The 20,730-nt window shown below is 36.5% G+C and overlaps 1 protein-coding gene and 1 long non-coding RNA gene across 7 annotated transcripts in view; one reads left to right on the top strand and one right to left on the bottom strand.

Moving 5' to 3' along the window:
* Positions 1-1,132: 1,132 nt before the first annotated feature.
* On the top strand, positions 1,133-9,417 carry LOC111196778 (uncharacterized). Of its 2 annotated transcripts, XR_007428046.1 has the most exons (5): positions 1,133-1,452; positions 2,230-2,422; positions 3,043-3,156; positions 5,303-5,511; positions 8,462-9,417. It is a non-coding gene; the product is annotated as an uncharacterized LOC111196778 (long non-coding RNA). The 2 variants fall into 2 exon arrangements; XR_007428044.1 differs by lacking the exon at positions 2,230-2,422.
* Positions 9,418-17,457: 8,040 nt separating this feature from the next.
* LOC125785700 (centromere-associated protein E-like) overlaps positions 17,458-20,730 on the bottom strand; it is a 143,603-nt gene continuing 140,330 nt past the window's right edge. For 4 of the 5 annotated variants that reach the window (XM_049469752.1, XM_049469757.1, XM_049469753.1 and 1 more), the window contains one exon: positions 17,458-17,557. The gene's annotated coding sequence lies outside the window, so the exon portion shown is untranslated. The remainder of the gene's footprint in view (positions 17,558-20,730) is intronic. The other variant, XM_049469755.1, reaches the window with a different exon arrangement.

Here is a 20,730-nt window from a genome sequence, read left to right as displayed (position 1 = left end):
CAATTGGAGAGGGAGTGCGATTTCAGAAATGACAAAAAATGGTTCCATCCAATGAGCGCCTGAGAAAAAGTCAGAGAATGCGAGCAAAGGAAAAAGTACCAGTCATATCGGAAGGACCCCCCAGTCAGGAGACATATGATTGGGGTGACTATGATTCTGATCCTGAAGATGATTCTGAGTTTGGGTATGACTGTGATATACCTTTTCAGACAGCCGCTGTTGAAAATGACTTGCAAGAGGTGCCTAAGACTCTCCCAAGTTTGGCTTCGGACATTCCTGGTCACAATGAAATCTTAGTGGAAGGGCTGCCCTTTCCAGAGAGCCACTCTCAAGAAACATGTATGCCTGCTGTGCTGGTGGAGCCAGAGCCAAGTGCAAATGGAATCAAGTCTCAAGTTGGACCAGAGGATCATAGTGGGGAAGAAGCTGAGTCAAGTGAGGAGCTGACTGCCAAGCCGCAAAGAGCTAGGAGGCCCCCTAATAGATTTACTTATGACGTTTTAGGGAGCCCTACATTAGTTTCAGTGGGTCCATCTCTAGTTAGCTCAGTCAAAGTTGATAGTCCCTATCTTATGCCTTCTGTGAGGTATATAAGCACTCTCTATAAGTGGATAAAGTTAAAAAAAAACAAAAAAAACATTAAATGATAAGAGTTGTATATAAATATACATATATACACATATATGCGTCTATATATATATACAATTTTGTTTTTTTACTCTTTCTTCTCTCGTCATGAGGACATGCCGATTTCAGGTTGGGGGAGAATGTAGCCACGTTAACTTTATCTGTAACTGTACCGATAGTCATAGCAAAGACTGTTTGTTCCTTTCAAAAACAGAGTTACATAGAAGCAGTACCAAGTTCATGTTATGTGTTGCTGAGAGATATGTTAATATAAGAGAAACTTTAAAGAAACTGGGAAGATATATATTTTGACATTTAAGTTTTGTCATTTACATGGTGTTAACATGCATGTGAACATTTATTTTGTGCTTGCCATGGGACTTTTATTTATTGTTCGAAAAAAAAAAAGAGAGAGACTTTTACATGTTCAGTCTGGGTTTTTTCCGGGGAGAAGACGAAAAGGGGCGGGGGCTAAAAGAGAGCGCGGAGGAGAAGAGCAGGGAGAGAAAGGGAGAGAGAGCGAAGATTGTGGCTGAAGAGGGACTTGTTTCATGGATTCCACTGGACAACTGTAAAGAGTGAGAACCAGGGAGGGCTTGTGTGAAAGAGATTGGAACTCATCTGTGCTTTTGGGGTGCTCGTCACTTCGTGCTGCCACCCATAGCAACTTGATCGGAAGGAGGAGTTGAGCAGCCAGGTGTAGAAGCAGTGTTAAAGCCCGTCGCTGGTGTTTATTCTGGTCGATATTTTTCGGGGATTATTTTTTTGTTTGTTTTTCTCTCCACCGGACCACCATTTTGGGATATTCAATCTTCAGACTGAACTGTGAGTAATCTTGAACTCTGAGGTGTTTTTTTGAGCTCCAACGTGCACCAACAAGGGGGTAGCTCCCTCATAGTCTTTGAACTCGGGTTTTATAAGTCTCTATGTGTCTGTCTGCGTGTACTGTGAATGTTCTTCTGAATTCATTGAATGCACATGCTCAGCATTTTTTTTTGGTTAAAAGTTGAGTGTAATTAAGTTAAAATCCAGTTACAAGCTGAATTGCGAGGTAAAATATTAAAACTGTGTTTTGTTTTATGTACATTGTGTTATTGGGTTATCACAGTTTCATTCAGAATACTGATCTCCAATCAGTTGCATAATTAATTACTTTAATAGTGTTTAAATGAGTTCTGGTGTTAAGCACAATTGTTTTCTACAATGAAATGAGCTTCGCAGCCTGCAGCCCGTACTTACTCATCCAATGGGGTGCTATGAGAGAGTGGAATAGAAAAGTTCAGATGCATGGGAGATTTATGTAGGTCTAAGGAACTAGCTACACTCTGGACCCTGAAGGGAGATATCCCCTCACCCTAGTGAACGAGTTGATTGCATTATTTTGTAGGATCCACCAGGCACATCCTATGCTCCTGTTAGCAGAGTTTAGCGGCAACCAAAACTAATCTCTTGTAGTGTCAGAACCTGGTGGGGGCGCTACACACACAACTTAGTTAGTTACAATTTTTAACTTCCCAGCAGAGTCTACGTCGATGGCTCTTCGTTTCCGTTCATTTATTCTTTTGCTTTTTCGCTCACCCTCCATTACACTCTCTTCTCCAGACTCAGAGCGAGGACAGCACGGAATACAGACGACCCACGTTGGCTCCTCAACTGGCTCAGTTACCTCCAAAAACCGTTCTGAACTTGGAGTGCGAGTGTTGTCCCACGTGACAACAGAAGCCAGTTTAGGAGCTTCTCCAGATAGCTGCACATCTCTCAGTACCCTGATAAGATTCAACAAATTTCCTCACTAGTAAAAATCTGCTAAAATGTGTATTTAATTCATGTTATTGTGTTTATATATATTTTTTTCAACAAGAATTGGGAGAGGGGTAAAAAAATGGAAACATACTGGTAAGCTAACTGGTTACCAGCTCTTGATTTTTTTAATTTTTCCGACTTAACCCAGTTGATCGTCAAGCAGGTCACAAAGGTTGACTGGTTTGGAGAATCTGGTTATACTGTGGTCAGACTTGGTCATGCTGGTTAACTTTGGTGGGTTTTCCAAAAGGTTTTTAGCACTAAGATGATTCTTAGATGGTCGAGCGAGCTCCACACTGAGCACTCTCTCCATGTAAAGATGTTTTTAATGCTAATATAATTTGGGAAACTGGGCACCTTGTCAGTTTGGTCATGGTTGTAGACCTGCTAAACATTCAAAATAAAATGCAACATATATTTAATTTAACAAGCAAGTGACACAAATTCTGTAATGGACAAATGGAACTAGAGTTTCTGCAGAAATGTATAGACAATTGCAGATAAAAACAACAAAACTGTTTCTTTTTATAGCATTATTTAAACAGTCTAAAGCGACTACAAAGGTCAGCTTTTACATAGCATATTAATGTTGTATTTTCCTATTTTTTTTAGGGAGTGCCGGTATAAGACTCATCGAGGTAAAAATGTCACGAAGTCTGTCAGATCAGGATCCATATTTGAAAGGAGCAAGATCCGTCTACAAAGTTGGATGCAGTTTATATACAGGTGCGTTATTAGTTGTTGAGTTTAAAAGTAGCTTAATCTGTTTTAAGTATAGCCCAACAGTGGATGTCTGGGTATGTCGACTAATATAGCTTTCAATGAATTAATCCTGTTTTATTAAATTGTTTGACATACTAATTGCTAAATGTTTGTAGACCCTTTTGATAAATGCATTCTGCTACTTTAAGTTACACCAATTGCTGACTCACATGCCCAAAAACACACATTATTATGTGTTCTCTGGAATGAGGGCACTTCATCCAATACATTTAGCACATGTGGAGTAGGAGATGGGGTACGGTTCTTCCAAAATCCTAACCTCACTGCACTCTTGTCATTGATTGCAGCCAATCCCTCACAGCAATGCTCCAAATCTAGTAGAAATTCTTTCATGGACTGTAAGGACAGTTACTCCAACAAAAGCTGGGTAATCTGTTTTTAATTAAAAAAAAAAAACATTGAATTTGCAGGTGTTCTTTTAATTTTGTCCATATTGCCACACAGCAAGCAAACTGCAATTTTCCAACATGTCTATTTACTAACACATGTTAAGCATGCGAAAGATTCTTTTCAGTTGCAAGGACTGCAGTTGGCACTAAAGTATGGGTGGGCGACATGGCCCTAAAATAATATCACAATATTTCAGTGTATTTTTGTGATAACAGTATATTTAAATAAAAAAAATATGGAGTGAATTTTGTGCCAAAATTTATTTTACACAAAAGAAAAATTAAATCTGCAATCAAAATTTTAAGAATCAAAAGCAAAAATGTTATGTTGCAAATTCAAATGAGAAAAAATATATAGCAAATATATTTTTAAATGTATTTTACTATCCTTTGCAGTTATTTAAAAAAAATATTTCAGTTGGAATTTTGTCAGTCTTTGCTTTTATTTGTGTGCATTTGTGAATTTTCTGGGGTTTTTTTTTATTCTTTTGGAGTCTCTTGTTTGCTTCTGCTTCAGTACCCTAAACCCTGGTCTGAGACTGACCACACCCACCTCGCCAGTTTCAGGAGTTCTTCCACACCGAGAGCGAACAGCTTCCAGTGCACAACAGCAGCAGCTACTTTTACAATTCAATTTCATACAAACATTATGTTTGTTATATTTATCCTCTAAGCAAGTGTTTCACTCCATTAAAAAGCTCACGTTAGCAAGGTGTTCTAAATATTCACCTAGCTAACTCACTTCACTGTAATTAACTTACTAGCTCACTAACTAGTTAACTCACTAGTTCACAAACTAGGTAACTCACAAGTTGACTGACAAGGTAACTCACTAGTTCACTAACTAGGTAACTCACTAGATCACTGACTAGGTAACTATGATACTTTGCGCATGAATATTTAGAACACCTTGCTAATGAAAGCTTTTTAATGGAGTGAAACACTTGCTTAGAAAATGAATATAACATTAAACATAACCATTTGTATGAAATTTAATTGTAAAAGTATCTGCTGCTGTTGTGCACTGGAACCTGTTCGCTCTCTGTGTTTGGAAGAACTCTTGAAACTGTCAGAGTGGGTGTGGTCAGTCTCAGACGAGGGTTCAGGGTACGAGCAGTCAGTCCAAAACCAGCTGACCAGTGGAGATCCACTGAAAATTCACAAAAACAAAAAAAGCAGTGATTAACAAAATCTAAACTGAAACATTTTTCATAAAACTGCAAAGGATAATAAAGTAACCAAGGATATTTAAAAATATATATTTGCTATATTTTTTTCTCTTTTGAATTTGCAATACACATTTTTTTCCTTTTGATTTTTTTAATTTTGTTAGCAGATTTTATTTTTTGTGTAAAACTTTTGCTACAAAATTCACTCCATAAAAAAAACACTGAAAATACATAATTAATTAAAAATATAAAATATTGCAGCAAAATGACAGCTTCAAATATCTGATGTATAAAATAATAATTATGTAACAAAATGTAACATACATTAATATACACTATATCAACAGCATTCAAATCAAATCAAATCAAATTTATTTGTATAGCGCTTTTTACAACTGGTGTTGGCACAAAGCAGCTTTACAGAAACATGATTACAGGACAGCATTGTGTATAAAAATCTACCAGTGCCAAGACTATTTAGTGCACACATAACAAACATATTAAGAGTTAAGACACTCTCTTTGTTTACAGGTTTGCACAGGGATTAAAGCTGCGACAAATCGATCTAATTCAAGATGGTGTTTCTAGAAGCACACGTACGCTGTCCAAAATGAGTAAAAAAACTGCGAATGATCTGCAAAAGAGCATTAAAGCGAAAAAGGAGAAGCACAGGACAACACCTGGGAGGACACAGGGAGTTTGTAGTAATAGACGAAAGTAACTTCTGCCACAAACGCAAGGTAAGATGCTGTGTTTAGTAAAATAAATATTGGCATTTTCAGCTCTTATTTTAAGTTTACGGTCGGGCTGCACAATATGTCGTTTAAGCATCGTCATTGCGATGTGCCCATGCGCAATAGTCACATCGCGGGACATGCAATGTTACCCAAGTCAATAAAAACCAACATGTCATGTTGCAATGTTTTGATTCTTGACACAAGAAATAGATACTCAGCATTCTGGGGTTGGGGAGGGGGGAGCGAGCCGGCATAAATACAAGGTAACCACATTGCCTCCACATGGCTTAACACGTGATGTAATCGCAGCGCAGACAGTCTGTCCAAAGCTATGCACCTCCGCACAGTTTTGTACAGATCTTTCCAGTTACGGACGGATTCATGCTTTTAATCCCAGAAAAACTCTGTTATTTACTGTTTTAAGGCCATTTAAATGCTTGATTTTTGTTGTTGTCTCGGGTTTTGAGTGTTTGGCTGACTCTAAAGCTCTGACTCAGTTCTCGGTCGGTCTGAATTAGAGTTTAGATTTTCTGCCTGAACTCAAACTTGGGCCAAGGTCAGGTCAAGTCCGGCTCCAGAAAATAGTCTGAGACATAGGCATCTGTTTTTTTAATGCTATTTTTTATTTTATATAAAGCTCTGGCGTGATAATCACAATATAGCTAAGTAAAACGTATCTAACTGGAACTGTACTGTGTTTATAAAACTAATACCATCTGAAATCATAGATAGAAAACCCTTAGTTTTTGTGTTTGTTAATTTATTTATAAGCGCTGTTTCCACTCGAGCAGTTTTACAGCGGGCAGTGTTGTGCGAAATCCTGCTTGCAAAGTGGAGTCTGATTCTTTGGGGAGTTGGATTTGGCACAACAGTGGCAGCACGCTGAACAGATTTCGCTCATTGAAACAGCCCAAAAACAGCTAGTTTACGGGTCGGGCTCATAATGACAGTTTATGGGTCGGGCTCGGGCCGGGTCAGGTCTGTTGTCATGTCATGCATTGTTTAATATTGCAATATTATCGCTGAAAAAAACAAAAAATGTCTATTTTCCAATATCGTGCAGCCCTGGATTACGGTGTGTTTCTTAGTAATACAAAAGCCTTTTAAGATAACTAATAAGAGATTCGTATTTAAATTGCTAACATGACAATAAAAAAAAATCTTAAAAATATTATTGTTACAATTTCTTCCTACTGCATATCATGCGTAAAGAAAGTTTTATTTATTTATTTATTTTATTGAAATGTATACACTAAAAAATAACCTTTTATGCAACAATTAGAAATGGAAAGAAATCAAAGAAGCAAAGCAAAGAATTCTTCTGGAATGGCCAAAGTAGTTTTTATTGTCTGAAATTATTATATTTAGAATATAATACAGAAAAGTAAGTTCATAACTCATGTTAAAATAGGTCATAGAATTGCCAAAAAGGCAATATGTTTAGATCATTATTTATTAATTGATAACATTATTGTACTTTTCTGTAAAACACACTACATATAATTATGTTTAATATGTTACAAATGGATATTAAGCAATAATACTTAAAAAGATCTAAAAAACTTTTAAAATTGAAAGCTAATTTTCACTACAAATCAAGAGGAAGATGGATGATCACAAACCATCAAACCACCAAACTGAACTGCTTGTATTCTTGCACCAGGAGTAAAGGCTTAAAGAAACCAGGGTTATTCCACCAAATATTGATTTCTGAGCTCTTAAAACCTTTTGAATATGAACTTGTTTTCTTTGCATTATTTCCAGGTCTGAAAGCTCATTTCATCAAGTAATTGCTCTATATGACAATACTAATGATATAATAACAAAACAGCTAATGATTATACAGTGCTAATGTTAACTTATTTATGGTTATATGTGGTATAACATTTTTATTTATGCCTTAATTCCTATTATTGTTGCTAAAAGTCAGAATAATATTTGATTGATTAATTACTATGTAAGTTACAAAGGATTTTGGGAAACACTTGAAATGTAAACAAAAAAAAAAGTACTTAGCTTTACTAAGCGGTGGCGTAACGTTTTAGGAAATGCACCCTGATCTTTAGCTTTATATGTTTTTAAATAATATTTGAACAAAAAATATTTGAGGCAACATTGTATTTTTTGTGAGAGTTTGTGATTTAATCAGTTTGACGCAAGGTTAGATTTTCACTGTGTCTAATCTATCTGTATTAGTACTAACCATCATGAATTTTACAGTGGTTTACAGAAAGGTTTTATCTTTATCATTTCATATTTTAATCATAATTAAAACTGTGATTGGTAACAGTGGTTGGAAAAACCCACATTATTTTATTGAACAGCATCAACAAATTACTGTCAAGCCATGGTAAAAATGGACATGAGCCTTCTGCAGGCAAACTCAGCAATGCTACTGAAATGTTTTCTCATTGTGTATTAGTATTATTTAAACATATTAGCACATTTTATATATATATAGATAATTTTGACCACTATAATTGTGACTAAATTTAGAACATATAATTACATCTCTAATCTTTATCATGCATATCTGTTTCATGGACAGCCATTTTGATATGCTTCTGTGATTTGAAAGGAACATAAATCCATTGACATGAAATACACAAAAGCTGAGCAGCAAATGTTTGGTTCTTTTCTTTACACAGGAAAAGCATTTTTTGCAATTATTGTTAAACTAATTGATTATATGGTAAATAAACATTAGAATAAATTAGATAAGGTTTTACATAATGACAAAGGACTAAAGTAATAATTGATTATGATTATGTAATGATTATTCAGATTTTTCATTTTGTGAGTAATTTATTTTGTAAAATATTTTGACCTGAATGTAAAATGAGCAAGTTATTAACTTGCAGCATAGAGTGAAGGATGTCAAGTGTTGAGTAAATGTTAATTTAATTTGTCCTAATGAAAAACTACTGTTAAAAATGTATTATGTTTTTGACAGTATGGTCGAGGTAGATTTGGCCGGACCTGGAACAGAAGAAAGTGGGTTTTTGGATTACTGGGCGTCAGAGAACAAAGAAGAAGACCCATTCTCCGATTGGTGGAAAAAAAATCTCGACGTCATTTACTTCCAATTATCAGAAAGCATGTACGTAGAGGTTCAACAATTATCAGTGATCAATGGAGGGCTTACATGGGTGCTCTTCATAATGCAGGTTACACACATTTTAGTGTAAACCACAAGAGATGGTTTGTTGACCCTCAGAGTGGTGGTCATACACAGCATTTGGAAAGAGCTTGGGGTATCTACAAAGGCCAGATCTGGAGACTACGAGGTAACAGAACTGAAAATCTGTTAAAGGAGCACCTGTCAGTTATTGAGTGGACCTACTGGCTGGGAAAGAACCACCGTGAGGGTCCTCTTGGGCGTCTCCTTAAAGACATACGCCAGTATTTTCCAGTGTAGGCAACCATTTCAAAATGTTTAAAACAAAGCAGTTATAAAAAATAACTATATACAGTATTGTGCAAATGTTTTCGGCACCCGTGGGAATGTCGGTAAAGAATAAGCTTCTTATTTGTGAAGTTATTTTTAGTTCTCATCATATCAACACCTGGTTTGGTAAATTGGTAAATTTGGTAAATCAGGTGAGCTGCTGACGGAACTGAACATATACACATGCTGGCTGAATAAATGCATCCAGGAGAAATCTGGAAGTAAACTTTATTTTTCAGCTTGGCTCACAGGATGTAGCATATTTAGTTAAAAATATTATGTTTTGCTGTTTTTATGTTTATTTGCATCTGTTCAAATCATATGTGGTGCTTTTTTCAGGTAAAAACACTCAAATTGCTAATAAATTAGTTTAATTCAGGGGTGATAGCGTTCCGGCGCCGCGCCGGAAATCCGGCGTAGCGTGGCTCTGTAAAAAAAAAAAGCTTTCCCCATCCCCTATGAAAAGCCCCACCCCCCACCCACCCCCCCACGTTTGACGTGTGCAGACCATTTAAAGCTCAACGCAAGCCTTCCATCCAATCAGAAATAGGACGCCGGCGGGTCTTGTCTTGGCCGCTCATGGGCTCCGAGTCCTCCGGGCATGTTAGTTGAAAAAAATTGTTACGGCCCAGATACATCAGTGGCAGCTTAAATTCTGCGCATTACGACTTCCTAACTGTAATAAGCAGAGGCGGAAAAAGTACTACAAATTGTAATTAAGTAAAAGTACATTTACTTTGCTAAAATGCTACTGAAGTAAAAGTTAACGTGCTTTTTTGTCTGATATATTTTTGTTAAGGGGCTAACGAGCTTCACACGTGCTTTACTCACCCAAATAAACTTAAAGCTTAGTACAGGGCAGCTGCGTACCAGCATGAATCGAGCATTTGAAGTGGAGCTCTGAGTTGAGTGGACGGGTTTGATGAAAAGCGCGATATATAATTTAATTAAAATGTATTTAAATCATATTATATATAACAGGTGTGCCGAATTTTGAATCCCAGGCAGAATCCGACTCTCTTTTGCGTGCACACGCGTCTGGGCGCTAAAAGTTACTCTCGCGATGTCCGTTAATATTTTTATAATATTTCCCTCAGAATACAGCAAGATATAAAGCCAAACAAAGACTCCTGTAAGACAGTGCTAGTTTAGTTGTATAAAAAGCGAAAGAAAGACGGGTATTGCAGAAGTAAATAACTCGTAGGACTTAACGCGCATCGAGACACGTCCAGTCGGGAGAGCGCACGGTGCTCAGCAGTTATATTTTCTTTATAACTGGCTTTAAAGAAATTACTTTCAAAAACACCCGTTTTAGTCTCCCATTAATTTATATTAGGCTTACAAATGAATTCAATAAAAAGGATAATATAGTTTTTAAATGTAATGTGATGATATAATTTGTCCTACATCTTACAATTACATTTGGTCACATCTAAAACACATTTAATATTGGAATAAATTATCGGATTAATCAAAATTGCAATATAAATTCCCTTCTAAAATAAACATTTTAAAAACATTGTATTATTTTTATTTTAGGCCAGCAATTATAATTTAATATAGTGTTACAGATCTAAATCAGATTTAGGTCATCATCATAAAGCAGGTCTCATGTGAGCCATTTATATAACTGTCCCTAATTCCATTAGACATATATTTTTTATTATTTTTTTTCTTTCCTCATTTTTACAGCGTACAGTTGGAACTAAGTCAATAAACAAAACTCTACACTGTAAAAAAAAAACATTTTTTTACAGTTTTTCCAAGTAAAATTTTACAATATTTCCCTGTATTTCAAAATGACAGGCAAATGGTATTAAAATGACAAGAATAAACTGTCTATTGAAATGAGTCATGTGATTTAACATAAACAATCTGTGTGAGTAAAATACATTAAATATCTGTTTTTTAACAAATTTTAGATGACAATTCGAACAATACTAACTGTAAAAATAAAGTCATATTTTGTGACAAAAAAAGCTAAATTTTCTGTATTTTTACACAAAGTTAACATTTTAAAATGCAGATATCACTGTAAAAAAAAAAGTGTAAATAAACGGTATTTTTCCGGCAGCAGGGGCGCCAGAAAATGTCTGTAAAAAAAACAGAAAAATTGTGTAATTTTTAAAACATACATAAACCGTAAAAAAACAGTTATTGTATTTATTGTAATCAACGTCTATTATTGTAATTTTACAAGAAATGTTTCTATAATTACATGAAATCTTTTAGTCAGTTAAGTCATTATCAACCGCTTTATCCATTCACACACATAAAGACCCGGGTCGCCCCAGCCGGGAATCGAACCCAGGCCATCTTGCTGTGAGGCGGAAGTGCTACCCACTGCGCCACCGTGCCGCCCATGAAATCTTTTAATTTTAACATATTTTATTTCTTAAAAAAGGGTCAAGCACTCTTTATAAAATGGAATAATTCGTCATTTTACAGGAAATGTTTGGGTTGTGAACATAACTGTACATGGCAGTGATGTAGAGAGCATTTGCTAAATTATCATTAGCTAAGTTTTTTTTTTAACTCAGCTTCATCACCACCACCTGGGAGTAGCAAATGGTGACATAGGTTATATATGTTAAAATTAAAAGATTTCATGGGCGGCACGGTGGCACAGTGGGTAGCACTTCCGCCTCACAGCAAGACGGCCTGGGTTCGATTCCCGGCTGGGGCGACCCGGGTCTTCCTGTGTGGAGTTTGCACGTTCTCCCCGTGTCTGCATGGGTTCCCTCTGGGTTCTCCGGTTTCCTCCCAATTAGATGTCAGAAACAAATTGCCCCCTGTGTGTGAGTGAATGTGTCTGTGTGTCTGTCTGCCCTGCGATGGATTGGCGGCCTGTCCAGGGTGTATCCTGCGTTCTGCCCGATGCTGGATGGGATAAGCTCCAGCACCCCCCCCCCCCCCACCCCCGGGCTGGATAAAGCGGTTGATAATGACTTGACTGACTAAAAGATTTCATGTAATTATAGAAACATTTCTTGTAAAATGACGAATTATTCCATTTTATAAAGAGTGCATGACACTTTTTTAAGAAATAAAATATGTTAAAAGAAAAACATTTAATGTAATTAAAGGGCAATTTCTTGTAAAATTACAATAATAGACGTTGATTACAATAAATACAATAACTGTTTTTTTACGGTTTATGTATGTTTTAAAAATTACACAATTTTTCTGTTTTTTTACAGACATTTTCTGGCGCCCCTGCTGCCAGAAAAATACCGTTTTTTTACACTTTTTTTTTTTTACAGTGTAGGTTAACACGCATATAATGCTTTACAGTTGATAACACAGAGACAGTCCTCCTGCATCAGTAAAAGGTTTATTTCATTTATTCATGACTGGAACTGATTGTATATACGTTCCTTTGATCGCAATAACTTGAAGTGAAGCAGCTGACGACCTCCGCGGACCAATGCGCGCTCTCGGCATCGCGCGCTCTTACGACGCATGGTGTCACTCTGTCTGTTCCACTGGGAATCATTCCCAGGGAGAGGGGAATCCTCCAGCCTCATTATTGGTGTTTACTATGAGACAATAAACACAAACAAACAAACGAACAAACACATGGTCATTAGAACAGTGTTAATCCAGAACCAATACACCTCCACCTCACACAAACCAGCTTTCTCACTCTTATTCTCTCCTTTTCCCTTCTCTCTCTCTTTCATGCTCTCTTTCTCTCTTATGCTCTCTGTTATGTAACTGGCTTTTTCTCTCCAGTTCAATCTCATTTTTTGCCCCTCCTCCTCGCGCTCCCTCCATTTCTCCTTATCCGTTCTTACTGACGTCATCGTGTCTGGTGCTCATGTCCTTATTTGGTACCAAACGGGGCTCGCGCCTCCACAGCGCCGAGCAGCACGAGACTGAAACTCTGTGAATGCGCGCACATTCAGCAGAGCGCGCGCGAGCACGCACGCGCCAGAGGCAACAAGAGAGATAGAGTAGGAGATATAGAGAGAAAGACAGAGAGAAAGTAAGAGAGAGACTAGGGGTGTTTCGAGTAATCCTACCAGGAGAATAAAAAGGCCCATATTTTAAAAAAAAAATAAAGAAAAATACACAGCAATTTGTAGAAATTAATAGCTTTTAATAATTTAATAGCAGCTGATTTTTGTTAAAAAATATATTTCTTAACTATTCATCTACTAACTAGAGACATGTGCATATGTTCTGTAGTAGCATATTCCTTTTATGTAACCTGAATAACCTTATGTTAAATTTTATAATAATAATAATTTATCTATTTATTGTCTATTTATTTTGTATTATTTAATTGTAATTATTTTCACAGAAAGACACTTTAACAAATCTAAATGTCAATATCCCTTATCTTTAGATTTTTTTAAAGACACTTAAGAAAGATAGACAGAAATAAAGAGAGTGAGGAAAAGAAAAACAAAGAAGAATGTAGAGACTGAGTCAGTGAAAGAAAGGGAGAGAGAAGACAAATAAGTAGGAGAAGGAAAGAAAGAGAAACAAAAAAATAAAACGAAAATAGAGAGAGAGAAACAAATGTGGAAAGAAATAGAGAATAAGAAAAAAGGGAGAAAGAAAGATGGGAGAAAGATCGAAAGAGAAATAAATGAAGAAAAAAGGGAAATGCAGGGGGAGAAAAGGAATTAAGAGAAAGTGTGAGACAAATTAGGGAGGAAAAAGACAGAAAGGGGAGATAAAGCAGTGAGAGAAAAAAGGATAAAAAGAAGAGTGTGGCAAAGGAAGAAAGAGAAGGAGACAGAGAGAAGAAAGAAAAAAAAGATGCTATAGGGTAGCGAGAAAGGAAAAAATGCAGGAGAGAAAGGGAGAACAACAGATAGGACAGAGAGTTGCAGAAAAAGAAAGAGGGGAGAGTAAGAGAGAAAGTAAGGAGAGAAAGAAAGAGAAAAGAAAGAAGAATGATTGTATTATAATACCAATGTGGTGGGGTAAATCAGATTGAATAGGCCTACCTGATAGACGGCGAGTGCTGCCTCCTGCTGGAGGTGACCAGTACAGCACAAATGACATTTAGTTCTTTTTACTGCCCACCGCACAGGACGGTGAATTAACCTCGCTATAAGAGGGATTGATTGTTCTCCAACTCATCCTAGAGATATTGGATGCAGCCCCCTCATTTCTCCAGAGAACACAATTAAACTGTGAATATGCGTGTGGTATCTCTTGCATTAAATGTGGATGTGCTTTTGTCAGACTGTGTGAGCTTGTTCACACCTTTTTGACTAAATGCACGAGTTTTATACAACCCCAACAGTACGGTAAATGAAAAAAATATAAACATGCAGTGTTTCTTAAATGTACGTTGACTTTCACTGGGGGTGCCTCCGTGTCTATGTTACCTTCTGGTGCTCTTCCTTTAGTTAGGCTGTTAATATTAATATCTCCCGGAGTCGTTAGCCACACTCTGAAAATGCTGAATTTTATTGTCTCTTCCTCTTAAATCCAGTAAAAACTAATTCCATCTTTTTGACTTCCTTCAAGTTACTGACTGCCTACCTGTCCAATCTGATAACCAATGGACGTTCCACCCTCTGTCCAGCCAGACTGAATTTTGGCAAGTCATCCCACCACAGATAAGCTGCTCACTGCCCATTTATTCCACCTGCCTCAGACCAGCTTTATATAAACTCTAGGCTTTTTTCTAACTGCTGCCACTGCTGGTGTAGATATTCATCTAAATATATTAGACCTGTGCTGGTGTATACTGACTTTATAACAATCGTTTATACATTGTCTGACCAGAGGAAGATGGATCCCCCCTTGTATATTAGCCTTGAAAGTACATGTGATAGTACATGTGGTAGTACTAGGTAGTACATGTGGTAAAAGTAACTATAGTAGTCCTCCCCCAGCTCTGAGAGAGTTGTTCTTGCCTCTGTTGCTAACTGGTGGTTTTGTGTTGTATGTTTAATGTTTTGGCTGATTCTCTGTCCTGCTATCACATTTCTGTAAAGCTGCTTTGTGACAACATCAGTTTTAAAATGTACTATATAAATAAAATTTATTTTAATTGATTTTCATTCTTTGCCAAGGCCTGGAGCTTTATTCACTCTATAACCACCACATTGCATGAACTCCTTCAGTTCAGGTCCCTAAGCTCTAAACATGCTGATCCTCACTCTTCTGTTTCTTGTTTTTTCAACCCTTATTTTAACTATTCAGCTGCACAACATTGAATTCTGTGAATTCATCATGAAAATCAGTTTTACATATTATTAATGAACTAATGAATACCAGACTTCTGGTTTAGACAATGGATATACACATTGAGATTTGTGTTTTTTTTGCTTTTCCATTTATTTATTTTAACACATTATTTTTATGCATTATTGCTTCTTTTTTCCCTGTGAGAGGAAGAGAATACAGCTCTGTACCACAACATAGAGATATGATCGCTGTAACAATCACAGTGGAGCGGCTGTTTTCTGTCATTATAGGGACACTAATCTTAAAGGCAAAAAAAAAAAAAAAAAAAAAGGTTCCCTTTTTTAGATTATTAGAAGAGGGGCTCCTTTCAGCTTTTTCTTTGGTGTGGATTCTTAAAAGACGAAAAAAGACCTCCACAACAACTGTCTGGCAACAGACCAACACAGTAACACAGCTGAACACAGTCAGAGTTTGAGATACTGCTCAAGTCGAACACTGTAAACAAACTCAGTTCAAGGACAACACAGTTCATCCACAGAAAGAATATACATGTTCTATAAAAGCCATTGGAATAATATTCCTTGTAAACTCTATAGACTCTATTTGGTATTACATTAGTTTAGAATAGTAAAAGTTAATTTGTGGCAGAGGGCAACAATTACTTAAGGCAATTTAATTATGAAATTGTTCTCTCTACTGCCCCCAGTGGACAAGTATGGTAATTCTAAAGATGGGGTGCTAAAACAAACAAGCAAACCAAAATACAACACATATCCAATGTAAAATAATTGGTACTGAAAATGTAAACTCGCAATATTTTAAAGGTAAACACAAAATAGACCCATTAAAACGTAAAAAGCTTGTAAAGTAATACAATAATTGAATAAGTGCAGCCTTACAATACTGAGCGCGTCTGCAGAGGACTGAAGAACATGGCTGTGACTAAGACATGAACTCTGCCTTAACACTGAAGCTTAGTAAGTGCTAAACCTTACTGGTTAGGAAAACATACACACAACATACACACAGAACAAAGTCAGATAGAACCACAGGTAAAGCTTCTTTAAAGTGCTTTAAACAGATACCTGCCCGGAAACGGCGAGAGTACCAAAGATAATATGTCTGTTCTGCTTTTTCCTGCTACAACTGCACAGACTTCCTGTTAATACTGCATCAAATCTTCATGATTTTAGAAACATTTAGACATCCAGAAAGGAAGAGGGGATGTTTGCTGGCTCCAAGAGCTTCCACCTGCTTTTATTAAGTTCTAAACAGAAACAAAAGCACAAAAAAAGAAGTAGTTAAATTTGATATCAGACAAAACCAGAGGTGAAAAGTAATGGATTACATTTACTCACATTACTCTAACTGAGTAGATTGTATGAGTAATTTGTAGTTTTTATAGTAGTTTTTACAATAGGTAATTTTACTTTTACTCAAGTACATTATGACAAGTAATTTACTTCGCTATGTTGGAAAACTCCCCATTACTGACTAAATAATTAAATACTGGGAGAAAAAAAAATAAACTAAAACTAAAAAGGAATTTAAAAAACATTTTTTTTGTATGATTTCATGTTTTTAATGATAATTTTTATTCAAAAACATTAAACAATCTGCTTGAATGTAAAAAAAATACATGTAAATAGTAGTTTAAGCATAGCAATGGCACGTAAAAAAATAATAATGAACTGTAAAACTATAAAAATACAGTTTTGAGTCACCCATTTGACCTTTTTTTTAACAGTAAAGAAAAAAATAGATCATAGAAACCTATGCCACTTGTTCTTGAAAATGTTTTATGTGGTGGTCTGAACAAATACTGCCTAAAAGATCCAAATTATTATTTGGAATAATAGTTAATTAAAAAGATTTCATTTATGATTTGTTGTACTTTTTTACATCAAATAATTAAAAGTAACTATGTAACTTTTAATCAAAGTACATTTTAAATTTAGTACTTTTTTACTTTTCCTTGAGTAGATTTAAAGATGGGTATTTTTACTTTTACTTGAGTAAAATTTTAGCAAAGTAAAGTTATTTTTACTTAAAAACATTTTTTCAGTACTTTTTCCACCTCTGGACAAAACAAAGCAAACAGCAAAACTGTAAAATTAAAGTCCCATTCTTTAGGAAACATTTGAACCAAATTTTGTTGTTACTGATCAGTTTTGATAAATCAATAAATATGTAAAACTACACTAAAAACTGTACTGGTTAGAAAAAAATCCTGAATCCATATATTTTAAAGAGAAAGTTATCTACATTTTTTTTCAGAAGTATATATAGGTTTTCAGGTTGCGTCATACAGCAACACACACACTCACACACACACACACACACACCTGAGATAGCCAGCAGCATCTTCCTGCGTGCTCCAAATGTGGTGATTCCCAGTTCTTTTAGGTCTGGATCCGTCAGTGTGACGAACGTCTGCAGATCAATCTAAAACACACACACACACACACATACTGTGCAACTGGTTCTATTAAGTTAAGTGTGTTGTAGAAAAGAAAATGTGAGGTGGGCTACCCCCACCTCTCGTCCGGGGCTACAACTCCCCTACGTGTTCGTTGAATAGAGGAGTCAAGACAGATGGAGTGAAGCTGAAAGCAAACCAAGTATTTATTACAAACTGAATATTCAGGAGAACCAATACATATAAGACAGTGTTACAGCCGTCTAAGTAAGAGTTCTGACCCCCCTAATGATCTGACTCCATGTATATACCAAAAATGACGTGATATCTGCCGATGAGGCGTTTCTAAAATCATTCCATGTCAGCAGGCATGATGTTACGTGTTAGCGCTCAAGATTCGCTAGTCTTGGCCTTGAGTGTGTGCAGCCAGACAGTCCGGCATTGTTCAGTAATTAGACAGTGTTGCACTCCCTGTGCGCATGCCCTCCTTAATTTGACAGGTGAAGGACTTTACGTGCACGGAGAGAGAAAGACCGTATTGTTTGCCCAGAAGCCTCCTTTGTATTAAGTTAGGTCATGCAGAATGCACTATCTGATAATTTGTAGCGGTTAGTGAGAAAAACATGCAATCACACAATGGGTTTCAGTGAGGTGTCAGTGGCGCGTGATTCGTCCGCCATACAATGGGTCTATACGTTTATGTATCATGTGGTTTAGTTTGTCAGACTAAGGCCTGTGTTTAGTCACATGCTTGTTAAAAACAATGTTTCACTATATACCTGAAGAATACATGGTGGTTAATGGTTAGTTTTCTATATAAATGTGTGTAAGATATACTGTGAGTAATGGTCAACATGGTGTGAGTATTGGTTAATGCATACAAAATACAGGGTTTCACAGATGATTATGTAATTTTAGATACCAAGATAAGTAATCATGATTGTGAGATACTTGTCAATATATTCAAGGTAAAACAAGGTTTCTTCGTAAGATTTCCCACAAAAGTTAATAGTATCAGTGTTCTGGCACAATCCCTGTAATGTCTAATATAATCATTCTAATGCCACAGTGGTCTGGCAGGTTTGTTGGATGTAACTGACAGCATTTCTTAATGAACAAAAATTTTACAAAACAAAACTTGTGGACTTATACTTTAATAGTGTATGCTTTTATTCATTAAAGTATGTGCATATATTTTGTTATTTGTTTTTTAAGTTATTGTATATTTTTGCTTACCTTCTTAAGTGTGTTAATGTGACTATACTCAACCACAGAAAACAAAACCGAGAACAGGAAATCAGCCTAACTAAAAAAAAAATATCAAAGGCAGAGAGTGAATCATACCACAAACGACGTATCAGAGAAAGCAGCTCTGGGTTAATGAAAACCTCCAGTCTATATCCGTGTCTCAACATCTTACTTTTCTTTTCAGCTCTTCTCGGAAATGTTTTTTTTTTTTTTTTTACATTTCCCTTATTTGCATTCTCTGCCACACAGATGAGTTTTCCATTCACTGAAAAACATCTTCTTAAGCACACGGGTGTATGTAAAGATTTATTCTTCTTTAAAACGGGGAAGCAGTAAACAGCCTCTTTTGCTAAAAAAAAAAAAACACATTTAAACACAATATTCTGTGCAGATATTTGGACACCTTACACAGTCAATACTTAGTAAACAACCACTGACAGAAATCACAGCTTTCAAACACTTCTTATATCTGATAAACGTCTATTAATGCATGCACCTGCACCCATTCTTCTTTGCAGAAGGCCTGTAGTTCTGAGGTATTCCCTGCATGCTTGTTTTGCATAATAATTAGGAGCCTGTTATAGAAGCCATGCTATTTTCAGCTTCAGCCTTTTAATTACATTTGCATCCAGGACTTGCTGGTGTTCTGTGGAATCCATTGTTTCTTCCACATGTGAAAACTGCCAATTTTATGGGTGGAATAACAACCCATGGCGTGTAGACCCGCCCCCATGCTTCACAGGTGACGAGGTGCTCTTTTCTCTAACTATACCTTTGCTGATTGAGAGTTATATACTTACTTATACTTACTTAAATGTTTACTTTGTTAGTTTAAAGCGCTTGTTTTTGAATCACACCTGGTTTCTCTAGATGTTCAGTAGCATAGTTTACATTTAGGCCTTCATTTTTTAAGATACTTCCTTAAGGATTATGTTACAAGTAGCAAGTAGTGCTGCACAGTAGAACAGTGCACCTCCACTCTTGTGCACCTCTACTCTGGCTCTCTCTATTTTTTTGTCTTGATCACCAGTAGTTTACCAGTAGTGTTTGGGCATTTTTTTTTCTAAAAATTGCTGTACTGACCCTGTGAGATGATGTCTGCCAGTGTTGCTTGTTTGCTCCCATGGGCAATTCTAGCCAGATGCACGCAGTCACGATCATTACCCCCCACTAAAATGCATTTTTCAGGGTTTCTTGGTATCCCTGATTTTATCCTATTGTCCATAATTGCACTGAACTTCTATTTCTTCCTAAAATTCTTTGCTAAGAACACTCGGCTATCTTTTTTATAGCCGTCCCCTGCCTTGTGGGCATCAATTACATTTGTTTTTAAATCTTTAGACAGGTTAGACAGCTTAGAGGAGCCCATGGGTGCCAAGTGTAAGCATAAGGTTTGAAGAGGCTTTTGTTCCGGCTACTCTGACTCTAAGCAAGACAGAGCAAGAAACAGTGTGTTTTATAACTGATTATATAGTATTACTTCTTAGCAAACAATATGGGCCAACTTAACTGTGTGAACTCTTTTTACAACACTTCTCATGTCACGAGTTCTACCATTGTGTGTAATATCAGTCAAAATCAGCCACTGGCACTGAAACAGGGAGATTTGTTCTACATGTGAATCGTGACTCAGTTGTGACTATCTAGCTGGTGTTTTCTACCAATTATAGAGGGACGAAGCTTCCAGCAGGGAATCTACCTCAGCGGTACATATGCAGGCTTGAGTGATGGTCCAAACTCTTCAGTGCAGGTCACTTCATCACTGGTGCTCAGACGCTGCACAGTCTGCCCACTCTGATGGAGCCAAGTGAGTAATACACACAATGAATTATTCATCAGGCCCTCCCAAAGCCTGTCACTGCGTTTCTCTTCACCATGCACAGAGATGATCCAGGCTGCCATCAATAATAGCTCCAACACTGAACCCTGCTCCACAGCTCTGTAGGGCTGA

The sequence above is a fragment of the Astyanax mexicanus genome, chromosome 21 (assembly GCF_023375975.1).
Source record: "Astyanax mexicanus isolate ESR-SI-001 chromosome 21, AstMex3_surface, whole genome shotgun sequence".
In the NCBI taxonomy this organism is placed as follows: Eukaryota; Metazoa; Chordata; class Actinopteri; order Characiformes; family Acestrorhamphidae; genus Astyanax; species Astyanax mexicanus.
The sequence above is the reverse complement of the archived record's forward strand: the minus strand, read 5'-3'. Positions and strand labels throughout refer to the sequence as shown.